Source organism: Antrostomus carolinensis, unplaced genomic scaffold (assembly GCF_000700745.2).
Source record: "Antrostomus carolinensis isolate BGI_N321 unplaced genomic scaffold, ASM70074v2 scaffold5729, whole genome shotgun sequence".
In the NCBI taxonomy this organism is placed as follows: Eukaryota; Metazoa; Chordata; class Aves; order Caprimulgiformes; family Caprimulgidae; genus Antrostomus; species Antrostomus carolinensis.
This window is the reverse complement of record NW_010337751.1, coordinates 41,518-58,704: the sequence shown is the minus strand read 5'-3', so window position 1 is coordinate 58,704 and position 17,187 is coordinate 41,518.

Sequence of the window (17,187 nt, the reverse complement as noted above, 5' to 3'; positions counted from 1 at the left end):
CCTACAGCACATCGGTTCTTGCCACAAGTGCTCCCTTGCCTCTAACCACCCTGAAAGGGAGCACAGTGTAAACAGTCTAGGAAGATCTATTCCAGACGCCTGCTGTGGTGCACCAGGAGATTAACATATTACCTCTGAAAAGCCCACTAATTTTAAGGGGAACTCTGTACTTAAACTGAAAGAAGTTTTGCAGAGATCAGCAGTTTGTCTGATGCTAGGGAACCAGGGAAACCTGTTAACAGCAGACTCTGGATAATTGAGAAAATTATTCAACACTGCTTTTAAAGGACTGTGGATTACAATATTGCCTGGGTTGGTACTAAGTTTGCTCCTAATCTTTTCAAATATACATTTACAATGATTTGTTTATTACTAGCTTTTGCCTTGCAATCAGACAAACACGGGCTTAGCTCCTATTGGAGCTCCAGCGAAGCAGGATAAGCCAAGTCAGACATTGCAAGAAAGATTATGGACAAATAATGTCTACCTGATGCAGGAGGTTTGTTTTGTTGTGGTGGGTTTTTTGGACATAATATATTTACATACAATCAGACATTGAAGAGAGACTTGATATAAAACAGAATAAACCAGCAGCTCACAATTATACAAGCTAAACTACAGGACCTGAGATAGATACCAAGGCAGCCCACGGGGCAGGGAGGAGTGAAAGCAGGGATGTGAGCAGACAAGGGAGCTCAGGACAGTGAGGTGGGAGGGATAAATCTGCTGAAAGAAATGGGACTGGCACTGCGCCCAATGTACGTATCCCAGAGCATGGCAGACTTCCCCTAAGAACCAGTTTCACGAGCAAAGCTCCATCGGTCAGACCATCCTGCTACCGCAGCCGATCAAGGAGAGCAGCCTGCCTATGGCCAGCTGCATCTTCCAGGCAAAGAGGAGGAAGAGGCGTGCGTTACGCCTCTTACACCACAGCTTATTTGTTTGCATGGCTTCAACTGTGCCATATGCATATGCTTACTGAGCTCTACAGAAATCAGCAGTGGCAATAAATACGCTTTCACAGCCAGCTGCTCCCGTGCTCCTTCACTTGGCCAGATAAGCAGACAACATATACTTCTTTTTTACTATCAAGGAGGAGTCACAAACAAATGCAATGAAAATCTGGCCCTAAAAGAGTACACAGAACAAAAATTAGCCCTTGAAACATTTGGGCATGTTTCCTACTTTTTCATGCAGACATACTAAGCAGCAAGAGAGCTGGTGAAACTGGAGAGCTGGGAACTCCCCTGTGGAGCAGAAACCATGCTGCCAGGGCTCTGTGGTGGTGGCTCTGGAGCAGCCTCTCTATGCTCCAGGGCAGACAGCGTGGCTGGAGAAGAGAGAGACACATCTAGGGCATGCTAGGCTGCCAGGGAGCCGCAGCAAGGACAGCATGACGTGGCTTGCAGACACCACAGTCCCAGCTGGCCCCAGAAACTGCGTCCCCAACCCCGGTGCGCATCTGCTCTCTCCTCTTTCCACAGCATGAAGTGCCCACCTGGGACAATCACCTTGATAAAAAACAAAACAAAACAAACAAACCAGCTAACAATTAAAGAGCCCAGAGCTCCTGCCTTTCCTCAAGGTGGAAGTCTTTTGAAGCCAACTGTTCTTATTTTCCCTCCAATCCTGTCAGCAAGGGTCCAGGTGCAAGCTGTTTGGTTACAGTGAACTGCTGCCCCAGTTTTCTCCCATCCCTGTCTTTCACATTTACTTCACATGAGGAAGATGCATATTCCATTTCACATAAGCCCAGGCGTATATGAGTGATTATGTGTGACCATCTACATATAATTATCCTAGATGTAGGCCTATAAATGATTCATTAAGATCTGTATCAGCTGGTTATTTAATGTGTCCTGCTAATTAAAACTTTGTGATAAAGACAGCTACAGCTTTCTGTAATTATGCCTCTGGACACTGCGATGCTCTTCCAACTAGTACTTACAATCGTGGGTGTAAGTTGACACTTTAAGTAGGGTAGAAAAATATAGGTTAACTGCTGCTCTTAATTGTTCTTTGTTACTAAGATTATTGTAGAATTTCATTGTACAACACCCTGGGACTCTTCTGCATAGTGCAGATTACAGGCACCGTTAGGTGATGATGCTGTACACTGCTTTATTCTTTTGTACACCTGAGAGACTTGTGAAAAACAAAAAATACTATTTCACTTAGAAGGAATGTGTCTGGCTTGGTTCATCTAGGACAGGGAGAGGAAGTGGACTAAAGACATATTTGAGGAAATGCAGCATTTTTTACCTTACAGGATGAAATTTGACATTTCTTGCTCAAGCCAGAGAACCTGCTGGGCTCACTGGAAGCTTCTCCTGAGTAAGGTCCACAGATCTCCAGTCACCACGTGCTGGATCCAGCTTCCATCAGTGCCAGTAGGAAGAAACAGGGTGATTCAGAAAGCATGTTAGGTCCTGATTTGTTGGACAGAAAGGGAGCTACACTAAGTGTACATCGGTGTAACTAAGTAGATCTAACTCAGTTTGTCTCCAGTCTTGTTCTCTCAAAATATGTTTGGGGTTGAAGGGAACATGCCTATGTATGAAACAGGTAGAGACTTTAAAACATTTTCTTGGGATGGCCATCAATGTAATAAAACATCAGTAACAAGTGATAAATGCTAAGTAAAAGAAGCTTTTCCTAAGCATATTACGCTAAGAATATAAATCTTGCCCCACTACCAAAAGACTACGTTAAGTGTCATCCTTCTAATCTTGTTGGCAGCCTGATATCACCGCTAGGATAAATGTAAGATTAATGGCCTCGGTGGCTCTTCCACTGCAAGTTCTGCTTGGTTAATCACAATGGGAGACAACTGCCCTTGTGTTGACACTTGGCATCTCCTAGGAGGATGCTCAGCTCACTCCTGTCATCACCAAAGCAGGGCATGTTTCACCCAGGAGAATGACTCAGGTATAACTTGTTGGCTCTTGTTAGTCACAGGGCATTGCTTAAACCCTAAAGTCTGCATCCCATCTGAGCAATGCACTAATCTAATCTGTGGTTAGTTTCTACAAACACTAATTTGTGAAGACAAAACAAAAACTACAGAAGATAAAAAGATATGTCTATCAATTGTATTCGAGTCCCCAAAGGTGACCTGGTATAGTCTGTACCACTGTTGCCAGCACCAGTAACTCGCCAGGGTAGGAGAAGAATGAAGTAAACTTCATGTCTACCCTAAACACATTCTCCACACTGTCACTTTCCAGCTTCTCACATCCAGTGTCATTCGCATGGTACCACACCCTAGAAAGCTCCTGCAGGACAGAGCTAGAATGGAATAGGTAACACTCTCTCTCTCTATATATATATATATATGTATGTACACACATCCTACTTTAAGTTTTTAAACAAAACTTTGCTTTTGTTTACAAGCTTTCTACTGACTGACCTTGTGCCTGTAACAGCATAAAAGTATTACCTACAAACCTTGGCCATATCAAACAGGCTGTCCCTCATACAAGGAAACTAATGAGGTCCAGTTTCCTACAGATCTGCATCTTGGACCACCTTATGGTGGCTCCTCTATTTACTTTTCAGTTGCTCTCACTATATAGTGGACACGATTAGTCCTTAGTCACTCTTGTCTCAACTGTTCTTTGGCTTGTGTTGAGGTCTAAGTTTCAAGTGAAGCTCTTCAGTGCCCTGCCCATTGCTGAAAGCAACCTCTAGTGATTACTCAGGAGCACTCATGGTGTAGCTTTCTCCTCTATAGAGGAACCCTGTGAAGTGTTCCTATCTAGTAATCTACTTTAATTAAACTGATAGGAACTTAACTATGTTTGAGACTCCTACTAATTGTTTATCAGAAGTGATTCAGACTGGTCAGTCTCAAATAGGGAGGTACAGACCAAGTGAATGTTTAAGTCTCAAATCTCCCACGAGACAAAAAAGTTCATAGGAACAGGATAGCTCTGTGTGTGCCAGCTGCAGCCTGTGATGGCTGTGGCAATGCCAGCACATTGTGATTAGCTTGTAGAGAAGGGATCTGGGCTTAGAAAAGAGGGAAACGAAGCTGAAGCTGTTCAGGAGTTCCACAGCAAGCACCACCATTACTCCTATCTTTGAGGGATGTGGGATGCAGCATTAGAATGACCAGACTTTTAAACTTAATTTAAGCTCTGCTGTATTTGCCTTCAGCATAAAATAGAGCACATAGGTATCCTAATGGACTTATGGCTGTGATGAGCATGGTTTTTCCTATACATGTCACCTTTACATCTCAGATATCTTTGTTCTTCTTTAGGAGCATCTTGCAGAGTTGTGGCACTGAGCAGCACTTTTCCCAACAAGGGAAATAGGGCAGCAGGCAACCCACAAAGGTCTCATCTGGACGTGGCTAAACCCTGTTTTTCTGAGCTATTGGTAAGGTCACCTCAGTAAAGCACCCAGGACAGACAAGAAGAGGTACCGTCTCCATGGGGAGATAAAATCCAGTCAAGCTCACCCTGGCCCAAAACTGTATGGAAAGACAGCTTATCCCTGTTGAGGTTCACACTTGAGCAGTGCCATAGGGCAGCAGCTGCCAGTGAGCGAATAGCAGCTGTAGGCAAGGCTTGGGGCTCACTATAGACAGGGATGTGTGGTCATAGCAGCACAGACATGGAGTACAAACAGGGCGTGATGGTAGCTGGACCCAGCAAGCTTTCTTTTGGCATGAAACTAGAATAGCAGCATCAGGAATACCTAGGGCCTGAAAGAACAGGGAGGAGGAGAGTCTGCCTGCTACCCCACACAGGCCCCACTTTAGGATGGGAGCCATGTGCAGCACAGAGAGGGGAGAATGAAGATTTTTGAAGCCACTTACTGTGCTCCTGGCTCAGCGAGAGACTCTGTGGCTGTAAACAGCATTGGTGTAACTCAAGACTTGCTGTGGTTTTTGCCTTGCATATTCTTTGGGTGCAGGAGCAGCACTGCCACAAAGGGCACAAATTCCCATTGCAAAACCTACCTCACTGGATAGCAGAGGCACGTGAGCAGAGGAAATGCTGTTTCCCACTTGTGCTGCAGTATTTCCCCGTGGCCTTTGAGTGACATCGCCCTGGCATTCTCCTCCAAAAGCAGGTGGTTCCAGGCATTGACTGATGGTAGGAAACAAATTATTATCTCCCCTGAAAATGTATGGAAACAGAACAGGATTAGACATCTTACCCAAGGGCCACGAGGAGAAATGGGGTCAAATCCAGAATTAGAGTGAAGGTGCTCTAACAACAGTCTACAAGCTATAGATTTGCACACTGTCTAGCATGATGTGGCCATAATTGTGCTGAGGCCTCCAGGCAGCACTACAATATGCATCATCATAGTAATGAGTTCCTAATCCCAATCAAATGCCCAACCCAGTAGGCACCGCCTGACTCACAGAAAGGATTAGCTGACAGATTGCAAACAGTAGTTTGGTAGTCGCTGGGCCCATTATGCAATTCTTTTATGCTGAATAAACAAAAATAGCTGAGAAAATTAGGAGCTTTTGCTGAGAACATAAGTAACTGAGATTTTCAAATATAAGTAATGGGTATTCTTTTTCTTCAGCCCTAGGGATGACCCATCGATATCAATGCACACAGCATTCCCAACCCTTGAATCAACCAGATTAATGAGGACAGGGACTCACGTTCATACTGTGAGACAATAAAGACAACCTGCTTACAAGATGATCAGTTGAAGCATCCAGACTGTGCCTGCTTTTTCCCATGAATAGGTTCTACTTTCCTTCATCACAAAAGCACCTCTGTCACAATGTGTGGGAGAAGCAGGGGGTGCATGGGAAAAATCAACAGAAATTAGAGAAATTAACATTTCTTTATAAGAATTAAAAAATTGGAGATCAAACAGATATTTCTTCTATTAAAATGCATGCCACTAGACTGGAATTTAATTCCAGGAATAGCTGAGAGCTGGCTTCCAAGAGACAGTTAGAATTGCTTGAGTTACTGTAACTCAAGAGGAACTCGTCCGAGGATGGACAGCTCAGCTTAGTCACCAACAACCATATTACAGGCCACGCTCAATCTAATCACTGTGCAGTTTCATCTCACAAGGGAGCTGCTTAAACCATCCCCCAACTCCAGTTAGAGGAGGGATGTATTAAATAGGAGTCAGTCAGGGACAGTCTTCAGGTTACACTTTAAGTTAATGATGAAGAAAAAAAAAAGTTGTTTTTCATTAATTTTCCTCAGTATCCAGCCTTTATAATTGATGATGTTTTCATGTAATTTGTTTCCAATTTCACCACCCTTTCCATAAGAAAAACAGGAGGATAATAAATCAGACCTAACACTTGTCAATCCTGATTCTTTGGTAGAGGAGACAAAACAAGCTCACAGAAAGAAGGGTTGTTGCTAACCTTGTCAGCAGGCATAAAGAAAATCAAGGGGAATTATGTGTGCTAATTTTGTTATCTTTCTGAGGCCTGTGAGCTCAAAAATCCTCAGGGATTTTTTTAGATGCTCCCTCTCTGTCAGTTCCAAATAGGAAGCGTGCTCTGCGTGCATTCCTCAGATGAACAACAATTAACAATGAAACAATAATTATGATAAATGATGAACAATAATAAAATAACAATGGAAGGAGCAGGAGCTCCTGTCTCTCCACCTGCCTTTTAGGCACCATCACAGCAGACTCCTCTTTTTTTGGCCAAACAGGACAGCTCAGCTGAAGTCAAAGGACTTCTACTGACTTCAGCAGCAGCAGGACAAGGGCATAGCAGAGCTAAATGAAAGGGATTTCAGTACAATTGGCTGGGACCTGCCAAAGAGCCCTTTAAGCTTTGCTCATCCAGGTGGTGATGGAGTTGATGGCAGCAATGAGCACTTTGTTGGTCAAGTAGTTGGTGTCACACCTGCCAGACATGTGTGGGGGCTATTACCTTGCATAAGCATCCTTGGCAGCCTCTGATTCATAGGGTGGCCCATGAGCAATGAGGAAGACATGAAACTAGATGTGCACTGCCAAGGCCATAGAGGGAAGGGAAGACAGCAGTACTCTACCCCCAGAGCAGACCAGTTTAACTATAACTCAGGGAATTAAGTATTACAAACTGCAAATATTGCTTACAGTTAACAATGTGCTGAAATTAATATCCCTTTTGGAGGAATGATTCAATTTATCCTTCTCTTTGAGCTCCAATTTTCAGTTTACTCACAGGCTCACGAGACAAACTTCGCATAGCTGTCTAGGCTTGGTGGGTTTCTAATCATGGGGGTTGAACATGAGAGAGGTGTATACTAAGCCAGCAACTACTATTTAAAATAAGCTTACCTTTTGCAGAGCAGAGAAAACAGCTAGAGAAACATTGGATCAAGTAGTTGTTGTTGGATGCACTTGTTGGCTCTACTTGACCCAAGTCAAAGCCCATTCTCTGTGAATCCAGTGCAAAGACTCCCATTGGCTTCAAGTAAAGCTTAAATACACACAGGTTACCAAGAGCACCAATAGAAAGCACTGGGGTTGTTCATAAAGATCTGGAAGTAACTTGCCTGAAATATCAAGATTAATTGAGTGTACTGTAAATATCTATCAGACCTACAGACCATTTTCATAAACATAACAGCAATGGAATGATAAAGGAATTTTGCATTAACTGTGAGGTTTAGCAATTACTTCTTTTGTTTCATACTAGGCCTGACAATGATCTAGTCACACATGAAAGCAGAGAGGTTGCTCCTTACATGCAGTGCTTCCCCAACACAACGTGTGCTTTGACTCTACTTCTGCACTGGAGCATCCTGCAATCCATTTGTTTTCTACAGCGGAATCGAAGGCAGTAACTGATTGAGCATCTTATTATTCCCTTTGCCCTCTTCCTTTCCCCACATCTTATTTCCAGGTGGGTAATAACCTGGATTATTTTTGTGATTACTGGGGTGTCTTTGTAATGCAGAAAAGTCAGATCCATCCATATCTGTTTGGTAAAGCAGAGGAAATCTTTAGAAACAAAACAGGGTCCAGAAAAGGGAAAAGGCAAATATTCAGCTTTGATCACAAGGCTGCAAAATGTCAAAGAATGTGAAATAAGACTCCAAAAAATGGTCCTTGAGCAATGCACAAGAACAAGGAAAACCTCGAGGCTTTGCCAATTCACCACATGAGGAAATTCCTTCCTATCCCAAACATAGCCAGAGATTCACTGATGTGTCTGAGAGCAAATATGATTAGGGCTGATCTAGCTTGTTTTTATCCAGGCGTGACACTGGCATTCAAAAGACAATGTTGGGTTTTGATTTTGCCTTTCAATATTACACATTACACAAGGAATCTCCCAAGGCAAAAAATTCCAAATAGTGATTAACCTTTTGGGGCAAAAGCCAGACTTTCCAAGTGTTTGATCTAAATTCAGTTATTTTTTAATTTCCAGGAATGGCTTTTATTCTTCCCCTTGGTACTTAGTTCACACAGATTCCTGTGCAGATCCTGAAGACACATCCAATCCTACATAGACACCTGAGGTCTACTAGAAGTTAATTCTTTTAAGCTGTGTAAACATGTTTCTGTAAGTGGCAACACAGCTATGTAGAAATCTTGAATATGAAGTAATTTCACATACAAGGAATGTCTTGTGGTTCTTGATGGAGTCAGGTTGCTCTTTTAATTTCCATCCTTGGGGTGGCTGCTCACTGGGAGGGAGAGCAGCATGCGGCCATTACCAGATGCACCTCCTGGGAAGGGGCCGAGCACGCTGGATTTCAAAGGTTGCAAGTGAAGTTGAGGATATTCAGCACTATAAAGGATCTGGCCTTTCAAGTGCTTTTCATTGTTGCAAGCCAGAATAATTAAAAATACAGGGGATACCTTGTTTATGTACTAAAGTCTTCCCTGTCCAGGCACTGCATGATAAATCCTTACAATGGTTATAAAACCTGCTCCTAATCCGATTTGGCAAGCTGCCCCAAAGATTCCTGCTTCTGATTAAAAGTGTTTCCTTCTTTACTTGCTGAACCCTTTCTCCAGTTAAGCCATCGCACTGAAGCAATGGATGGCAGACCCAATGGATCATTTATAGATACCAAACCCAGTCATTCAGTGGTACATGGAACAAACCAACTTCACTGTCAGCAGCCATCTGCTGCCTACCTCTCTGGATTCACCTTTGAGGACAGATAAAGAGAAACTTTCTGGAAGCACTGGGTATCTCAGGAGTGTGGGAGCAGTGAGCTGGCTCAGAAGTTCAGCCTCCATAACCATGAGGTGAAAAACTAGGCTCTGATTCTATTAAATTAAGCTATAAAGCCACAACCACAGAGAAAAACAAGCAGCATTTTTCAGTCGTCTTGCAGTTCATTATGCAGCCTGGCAGCACTGTTCTGTGTAACATAGCTTTTCCCAGACCAAAGCTGTGCCAAGGTATAGTTGAAGGGAGACAGTCCAAAACAGCATTTTGGGGTAAAATGCTACAGACATTGCAATAATCCAAAAATTAAGCATTAGACATTCAGAATGAAAGATGAACAGAGAAATAACACAAGCCCAGATGAGCATGGCAATAGTTACTGCAGTCAAACTATCTTGCTTCTGCTTTTAAGGCAAATCAATATAATGACCGTGAAACTAAACTAAAACTATAGGCAACTAAGTGTGATCAGAGCATTATAGTCTAGTTACCTTAAAAAAATAACCTTAAAAATTAAGGTTTAAGCTGTAAAAATTATAAAAGTAGAGTCCTAACATTAGCCAGTAGGACAAAATAACATTACCCTACCATATATTTGCAATATGCTTTGATAAGACTCTTCCTCCTTCCCTTGTTCTATTGTCTGATCTAGTGTATAAATATTTTTCTGATTAAAAAATAAAATAACCTGGTGGTGTGGGGAGAGATTGGATTCTGATTAAGTCCTTAGGAAACAAAAAAAGGATGGGTGAAAGAGCAAGTCTGCATCCCCATATATTTTATTCTATTCTTGATCACAAATTTAAGAACGGGAACTTTTTGTAAGTAGGCAATCCCTCATCACATGAACTATCTAAAAAAAAGTGATAGGTGGAAAGCAGAGAGTGAGACATAGCCTCTGCCTCTTACTTTAGGAGCAACTCCCCTCCTTGGAGTTGTCTGGAAGCTGCTAACAAAGACATGTCCATGGGAAGGCACATTCCCTGGTGATGGCATTTGCACCACAGCTGCAGCAATGTGGGGACAGGAAGGAGAAGGAAACATCAGTACCTGAATTGCAAGAGCATGTGTCATACTGTTTCTTCTCAAGTCCCCGGTGCAGACTGCAGCAGTAGCTCCTTAAAACCAGACATACTGGAAGAGTCACAGCTCCCTTGCTCTTTTTGCTGCAGTGCCTTCTATCTAAACTCCTACACGCCCTGAGCTCCTGTCCTTCCTGATGCATTCACTGGTCACCAAACCTGGCAGACCTGGGACGGAGAAGAAACTCAATGGCGAAACCTGCTGATCACAGCGCTGTAACAACATGGCTGATATCAGCGATGCTGAATCCACTTGCTGCGTACCCACTCAGCCTCCTGAGAGACCTCCATGTTACATTTAGGACACTGTCCAATTTCAGCTTAACTTCTTCGTTTTCATTGTGCAGAGCAGTGGAATTTAAGATCTAGGAATACTGCAAACCTAGTACACTGCAAACAGCATCCAGCATCTTTCTACATCACTCTACCCTGGAGTTCAGACATAGGACAAATCCTTCCTAATCTATGGATTTCTCCAATCATTTTTCCCTCTTCGGGTAGGAAAAACACACGGAGCTGAGTGTTTCATTATATGCTAAGACATAAAGTGCAATAAAGTATATTTAGTTAATCTCTGCTCAAGCATTCATGCATCCCTCTTTACTCCCATGCTGTCCTTAGGAGTCAGCCTGCCTTGTTCCTGCCGAGGTTCTGAGCATCATTCAGACCCTGTATGCAATCCTGGTCTCTCACACATGTTTCCTGCCTGGCATCATCTGATGCAGGACCTTCAGCCTCCCCAAGGTGCAAAGTCCTTAGATGTCTGTATGCAGTTTAACTACCCAGGACAAAGCCAGGGAGGATTGCAAAGACTTTTAAAAACCTTCTCCTAAGCAAAACCAAGTCACTTATAGATTACAGCAAGGGCGTATGCAGCCATGAAAATGCAGACAGCTGAGCACATCTTCCCTCTGCCACGTACCCATGCTGCCAACAGGTCCCTGGTAATTGCAGGAAACTCAGGGACTCCAGATCTTCTACTTGCTCCAGAGAGTGCCTGTTCCTTGGTGGAGGGCATTTCTCTTTAAAACAGTCAGCCTGTGGCACTTCTGCCCATTCCCTTTATACTATGATTTTCCATGTGCTAGCCCTCAGGCAGAAATGCTAACAGAGCTGTTTTGAACCAATGACTACCAGCTGCTGCCAGAGCTCTGCCAGGGTGGGGCTTCTCAAGGCTGATGTGCCTTGCTCCAGTGTCTAAGACAAAACTGGTTTCAAATACCTCATGATATTCACCAGAACAAAAATGAATTCATAGACTGCCACTGATGCTCTCAACATCCTCACCTTCTTTCCAACTTCGGAAATGGAAAATGGAGGAGTTATCAGAATCTGCCTTCCCTATGTAGAGTAGGCATCATACAAATTGTACCTTACTGGTCTGGGCTTTAAAACCTTTATTCTTCTAAGTTGAAACCACAGCAGCTTTCCACATGTATCGTTTGAGAGCAATTCCCGATCAAAGATGCATTCCCACTAGACTGCCTACCTTCTTGCTGCGGGTACCCAGGGTGGGATGCATCTGCAGAGCGTGCATGCTGCAAGCACAAAACAGTGGAAAATCCCTGAGAAGGAAAAGTTAGTCTCCTGTTTATATTTTGAGCTAGTATTTCATGTAAGCTGTGATGTTACAAAGTCAGCCTTGTGTAGTATTATAAAGACGTTTCTCCTTGCCCTTTTTACATAGCTTGACAGAAGCAAGAGAAAGACTCTGACAAATGCTGATGAAATGACCTATCTGGTTACAGAGCTGAAATATTTGGAAAGGACACAAGTGAGAGCAGAATCTATTGCCTTTGTGAAAAGGGGATTTAATTTCGAAACTATCCACACATGGCAACGAACAACCTTGTCTCTGCCCTCTGGTGACAGCCTGCAGGCACCATGCAATTATGATTAAAGCCTTTTATTGTTTTTGTCACAGATTAGATTAAGTTGGTATTTAAAGATACAATTTTCTTACTGCGTTGTCACATGAGAACAGAGACATGGTTGTCTGTGCACTTTTACTGGGGAGCAAAAAAGAAATCTGAACACTTTGAGGTAAATATGGCTGGTAAGACTCCTAAATTCCAGGAAAAGTAGAAGTAATAATGACACTTCTAGATTATTATTATTATTGATAGTAATTCTTAGTTCTCAGTTTAACTGGGAAAACAATCTGAATGAGTTCACACAGCCACTGCAGACATGGCAGGGATGAGAAGGCCACTGTGCTGTGTTTCGAGTGCTGCCTACAACAGAGGTCCTCTCCCTCCCTGGTCACAGCAAGGTCAGCATCCCTGCTCCCAAAGTCAAGGCAACCTCCACACACAGCCACGCCGGGCACCTCCTCATGCCACAGGATTAGGATGTTTCTCAAGAATAAATTTTAGGACGCGGCACCTAAAGCTCCGATACATGGATCAATCTACTCAGCGAGGCCTGTGGTTGGATCAGGTGATGACCTATGCAAGGGTCATTGAGTTATGCACCTTTCATCACATAAAATAATATCCCAACTACTGTTGTTTAACGTTATTATGATTTTATACAAGCAGTACCTCACTTGACAGCTACAACAACAACATACATAGGCACACAAACGCAAACCAGAGTGGCTCAGTGACCCATTGATAGAGAGCCACCACCTTTCTAGCCAGCAGCAACTCCACGTGACATTGTAAGCTCTGTCCTAGGCATCACATGGGCTCTCCAAATCATTCCTCATATATCTTGTGATGGTTTTATCCAATTGACATCAGTGTCCAGCAAGCTTTCCCTTTCTGTTGCTGATTTCAACCCACTGTTTTAAAGGTCAACATTAATTTGTCTTACAAACTAATTTTACTAATCTTTTTACATTTCATGCCAATCACCTTAGAGCAACAGTTTGAACATTTGTCTCTGGCAGCCCTCGGGCATCAAGGGAAGGCCATGTGGACTCCACTGCAAGAGCAGCAATGCCTTTCCCTTTTCACCTGCCATTGCTGTCCTTCAGAGGACAGCCTTGCCGGATGAGACTGCTCTTGATGCCATCCCCAGCCCCTGGGAGCCAAGTACACACCTCCCCAGCAGGCTGAGCTCCCCCATCACCTCTAGAAGCTGCATCCCTTGGCATGGAAAACATTCATGTTCCCCAGGCCAGTGAGAGGGCAGAAATGGGGCTCCAGCCCTTGTTGCTGTGAATACTCAATATGAAGTATGTAACCATCTGCAGGAACAGGGACTGAAACCAACAACCCCATATCTCTTTGCCTTGGATGGAACAGCATCTTAATCCTCAGACTAGGAACTTCTTTTTTTTTTTTTTTTTCCTGTGGGTCACGGGAAATACAGCAGTATTTATGTAAAGCAAGACAAGTTTGGCAAAGAGCCCAAGTCTCGTACACTCCAGGAAAGCACCTTCAGAGATGGCCATCAGGAAAAGCCCAACACAATGTCAGTCACAAGCTATGAACCTGAAGCAGAAGTGCCTATGGCAGCCTGGTTGGGTACCAACGTCACCCCGTCTGTGCATGATGTGTTGGCTGTCTTGCAAGCTCTCCATTCAGGACTTTGGGTTACCCCTCCTCAGGTACCTAATGCTTTCCTCAGCTGCTGCTGCAGCATCCCTGGCCATGGGGCACCAACACACACATAGGGTTCATCCAGCAAGCAAGAGTCCAGAGGAGCCAGAGGCTTGCTGCGCATGGGACCAGAAGCACCAAAGGGTTTTGTATCAAAACAGCCTTTCCCAACATGACAGGTTTGCTTTGCCTTGCACGGGGTATTGCTTTCAGTCCTTTGGGATTAACCACAATGCTTCCTACACATATTACTTTCACCCACCAAAACGTTCCTTCAGAGTCTCATTATGGCAAGTCTGGCATTATGGCAAGATATAAAATCCAGCATATCATGGGCAGCACCTACACAACTGACTGGATCCACTGCCTGCTTGCCCAGCCTGTGCAGCTCTACAGCACTGTCATTGCCTGGACAACTTTATACTCAAGGGCTAACTTCAGCTGTACTGGCAGGATTGCAGTGCCCTGAATGTGGACCTGGCCTGGATACCAACAGCTCCTGCAGCACACTGTGCTGCCAGCAACAAAAACCCTCCAGGGCCTGATTACTTCTAATTATAATGCCTGGCAGATGTGCAAGGTTTTGGCAGAGTTTGGTACGGTATTTTATGTTGCTTTGGATCGACTGAGGGAAGCAAGCACCATTAGCTGAGCAGCTCCTGTGGCATGTTCATCAGGAAAAGTGCAGCTCTCCAATTAGTAAGTTGTCCCCCTCTGCACAAGCACTGAAGCGCTGCAGAAAGAACAACTTTCCACCAGCAAGGGGCTGAGCAAGCACTCCTTCCTCTGCCACCACCAGCTGAGCCACAGCACAGTGGGGCTCTGTGGGATGGCAACATTAGAAGAGACATTGGGCTGGGACTCAGGAGATCCCTGCGCTATCCCTGCCTCTGGTACCCAGGCTCACCAGTTACGTGCTGGGCCCTTCCTTCCCTCCGCTCATCCTCTGCCTTATGTATTTATAGAATACATAAGGCAGAGAATACACTCTCAAGGCAGAGAGTGCCTTTAATATGAGGCTGTGTGATAGTGCACCCAAGGGAGCCCAATTTCAAATGGAGCCCCCATGTGCTGCTAGCCCACATTATGAATGATCTCAACTTAAAGTTATTTGTGAAAAAAACCTGCATCCCTGGTGGAAAATTACAGCTCAGATGTCTCCTCCATTTCAAAGCCACTGTATTTCTGACAGTCCACACTGCAGCTCACAGCTGTAAATGAGCTAGCTGGAGCACCAGTAACAGCCTTTCCACCGGAGCACAGAGCCCAGCAGCCACTTATTTATCCTGCTCAGACTCTATCACTCTCTTGTGACCAGGCACCTCAGTACCTATCTCAAAGAGTCAAATGGGTTCCCAACCCTGCACTGCAGCCTACAGTCTAGGCATAGCTCAAGGGCTGCATTTGCAGGAACAGGACACATTTACTTGCTTAAAGCACAAACATTTTATTGAGCCCTTCTATGGCATGCCTCAAACTCTGATTTAGGAAGCAGGTTTGTACCATTTCTAAATAGAAAATACTTGAGCTGCTCGTGAGATGCAGAGAGTTGTATAACATATGCAGAAAATCCATCAAGTCCCCATAGAAAAGATGGCTAAGTGCGGCTCTACATTTTTTTTTAAAACGCACTTGAGAACAAGACTTCTTAACAAGCATTGCTGAGAATCTGCAGCTCTCACAAAAGGGAGTGGAAATGTAAGTACTATCTTAGAAGAGCCTCTCTGACATGCTTAAGAAATAAAGTCACAACAGCCCTTGAGAGTAATCCCTCTGAAAAATCTAGTTGGAGAGATGTATTTCATATACAGGCAGAACATTCATCCACTCTCCCTTCCCGGGCTCTGGAAGTGCTTTCTTTTGGCCTATATGAGATTTTCCTACTACTTCTTCAGCTTTTACGTGATGAGCTCCTGCTCATGTACAGTACTATTCACATGGTTGGCCACCCTGAGCTCTAGCTGGATCCCTCTAATTATTTTTGAACAATCTAAGATCTAATAGCAAAAAATGTGACTTCTGAATAAGAACATCCAGAGACTTAGCACAATTAAGCATATTAATTTCATAGCTCTAGTGGATTTGTCCTAATAAGAACAAGCATCTTAGTAATTATCTAACTCTTCTCCCCCATCCTCATTTACAGGTCAGTGAAATTAATGGAGCCTGTGTTTCTACAGATTTGCACCTTCTGTTCCCCAACCATCCTCACCACCCCAGCAATAACCAGCTCCTATCCTCTGCTTCTGGTGACATATGCGTAGGCAAGATGTCAGACCAGCATCTACTGGACCAAGCTACGAGTGCAGTCCCCTTGGTGGACCCCTGTCTGGGTCCACCGCCTTGATTTAATGAGCTTCATAAGTCTGCTGAGAATATATAATTAATTTTGAGTTTCTATTAAGTGCTGCTGGATTTGGCCATTTGGCCAGCAGGATCAAAATTTAATGGTGCAGACAAGCAGCTGAGTCCCATGGTCCTGACAGAGGTTCTGGAAAAGGTGTCCATTCCATGAGTAGGGGCAGGCTCCTTCACTCTTCTGTGGTGCTCACTACCCGTTGTCTCCTTCCACTACCTCTCCATGCACTGTGTCAAACCGCTGTTGCAATAGCACATTTCTGTGAGGTGAGGAAGACTCTGGGTAAGGCTGAGAGTTACATCCCCATGCCCCACAGCCCCTTTGAGGGGACGGCTGCTGGCAAGCAGGGTGGCAACGAGAATCTTTCTTGGGGTGCTATTCCCAGCCAGCATGCCCTTTTCCTCTCGTGCTCTCCACAGGCCTCCCAGCCCATTTTTTAGTCTCCTGATTTAATTGGGTGTGCTCCAGATGGCAGACACCTGCATGCACCCCAACTAATTACACTGCACAAACAAATGCTTCATCCAGAGAAAATAAAGGAGGAAGAAATTAACTTGTCACCCTTCCCGGCTGTATTACCAGAGTGTTTTACAAACACAGCATTCCTGGCAATGCCCCCAAGCTTTGGGAGAGACACCCAATAAAGTCACCCATGTGTGACCTGGAGGCTACGCAGCTACTGGCAAGAGGTCCCAGGCAGCCCCTTGGGATGCTCCAAGCTTCCTAAGTGGAAAGCTGTCCTCCTCAGCTTCAGCTAGAGGAACTGCCTCCATGGGAAAAAGTCTCCCTGTTGTCCAGGGTGAGGAGGGGCTGCAAAAAACCAACATGGAAGCTGGCACTCCAGGATGACCTCCACACTCCCTAGGTTTTCTGATTGATACCCCTGCACTTTGGTATTTGAGAGACACCTCCTGAGGTTGCTAGTATCTTGCTTTACTCTTGAAGAAGTTAACTCAGCTGCTCCTTTGACAGCTAGTTCACAAAGCTGCCAACATTTCAGGAGAGAGCCTACCCTGTCAGGCTGGGTGACCCCAGCACCAGCCTGTTTTGTGTCCATCCTGGGGAAGTGTG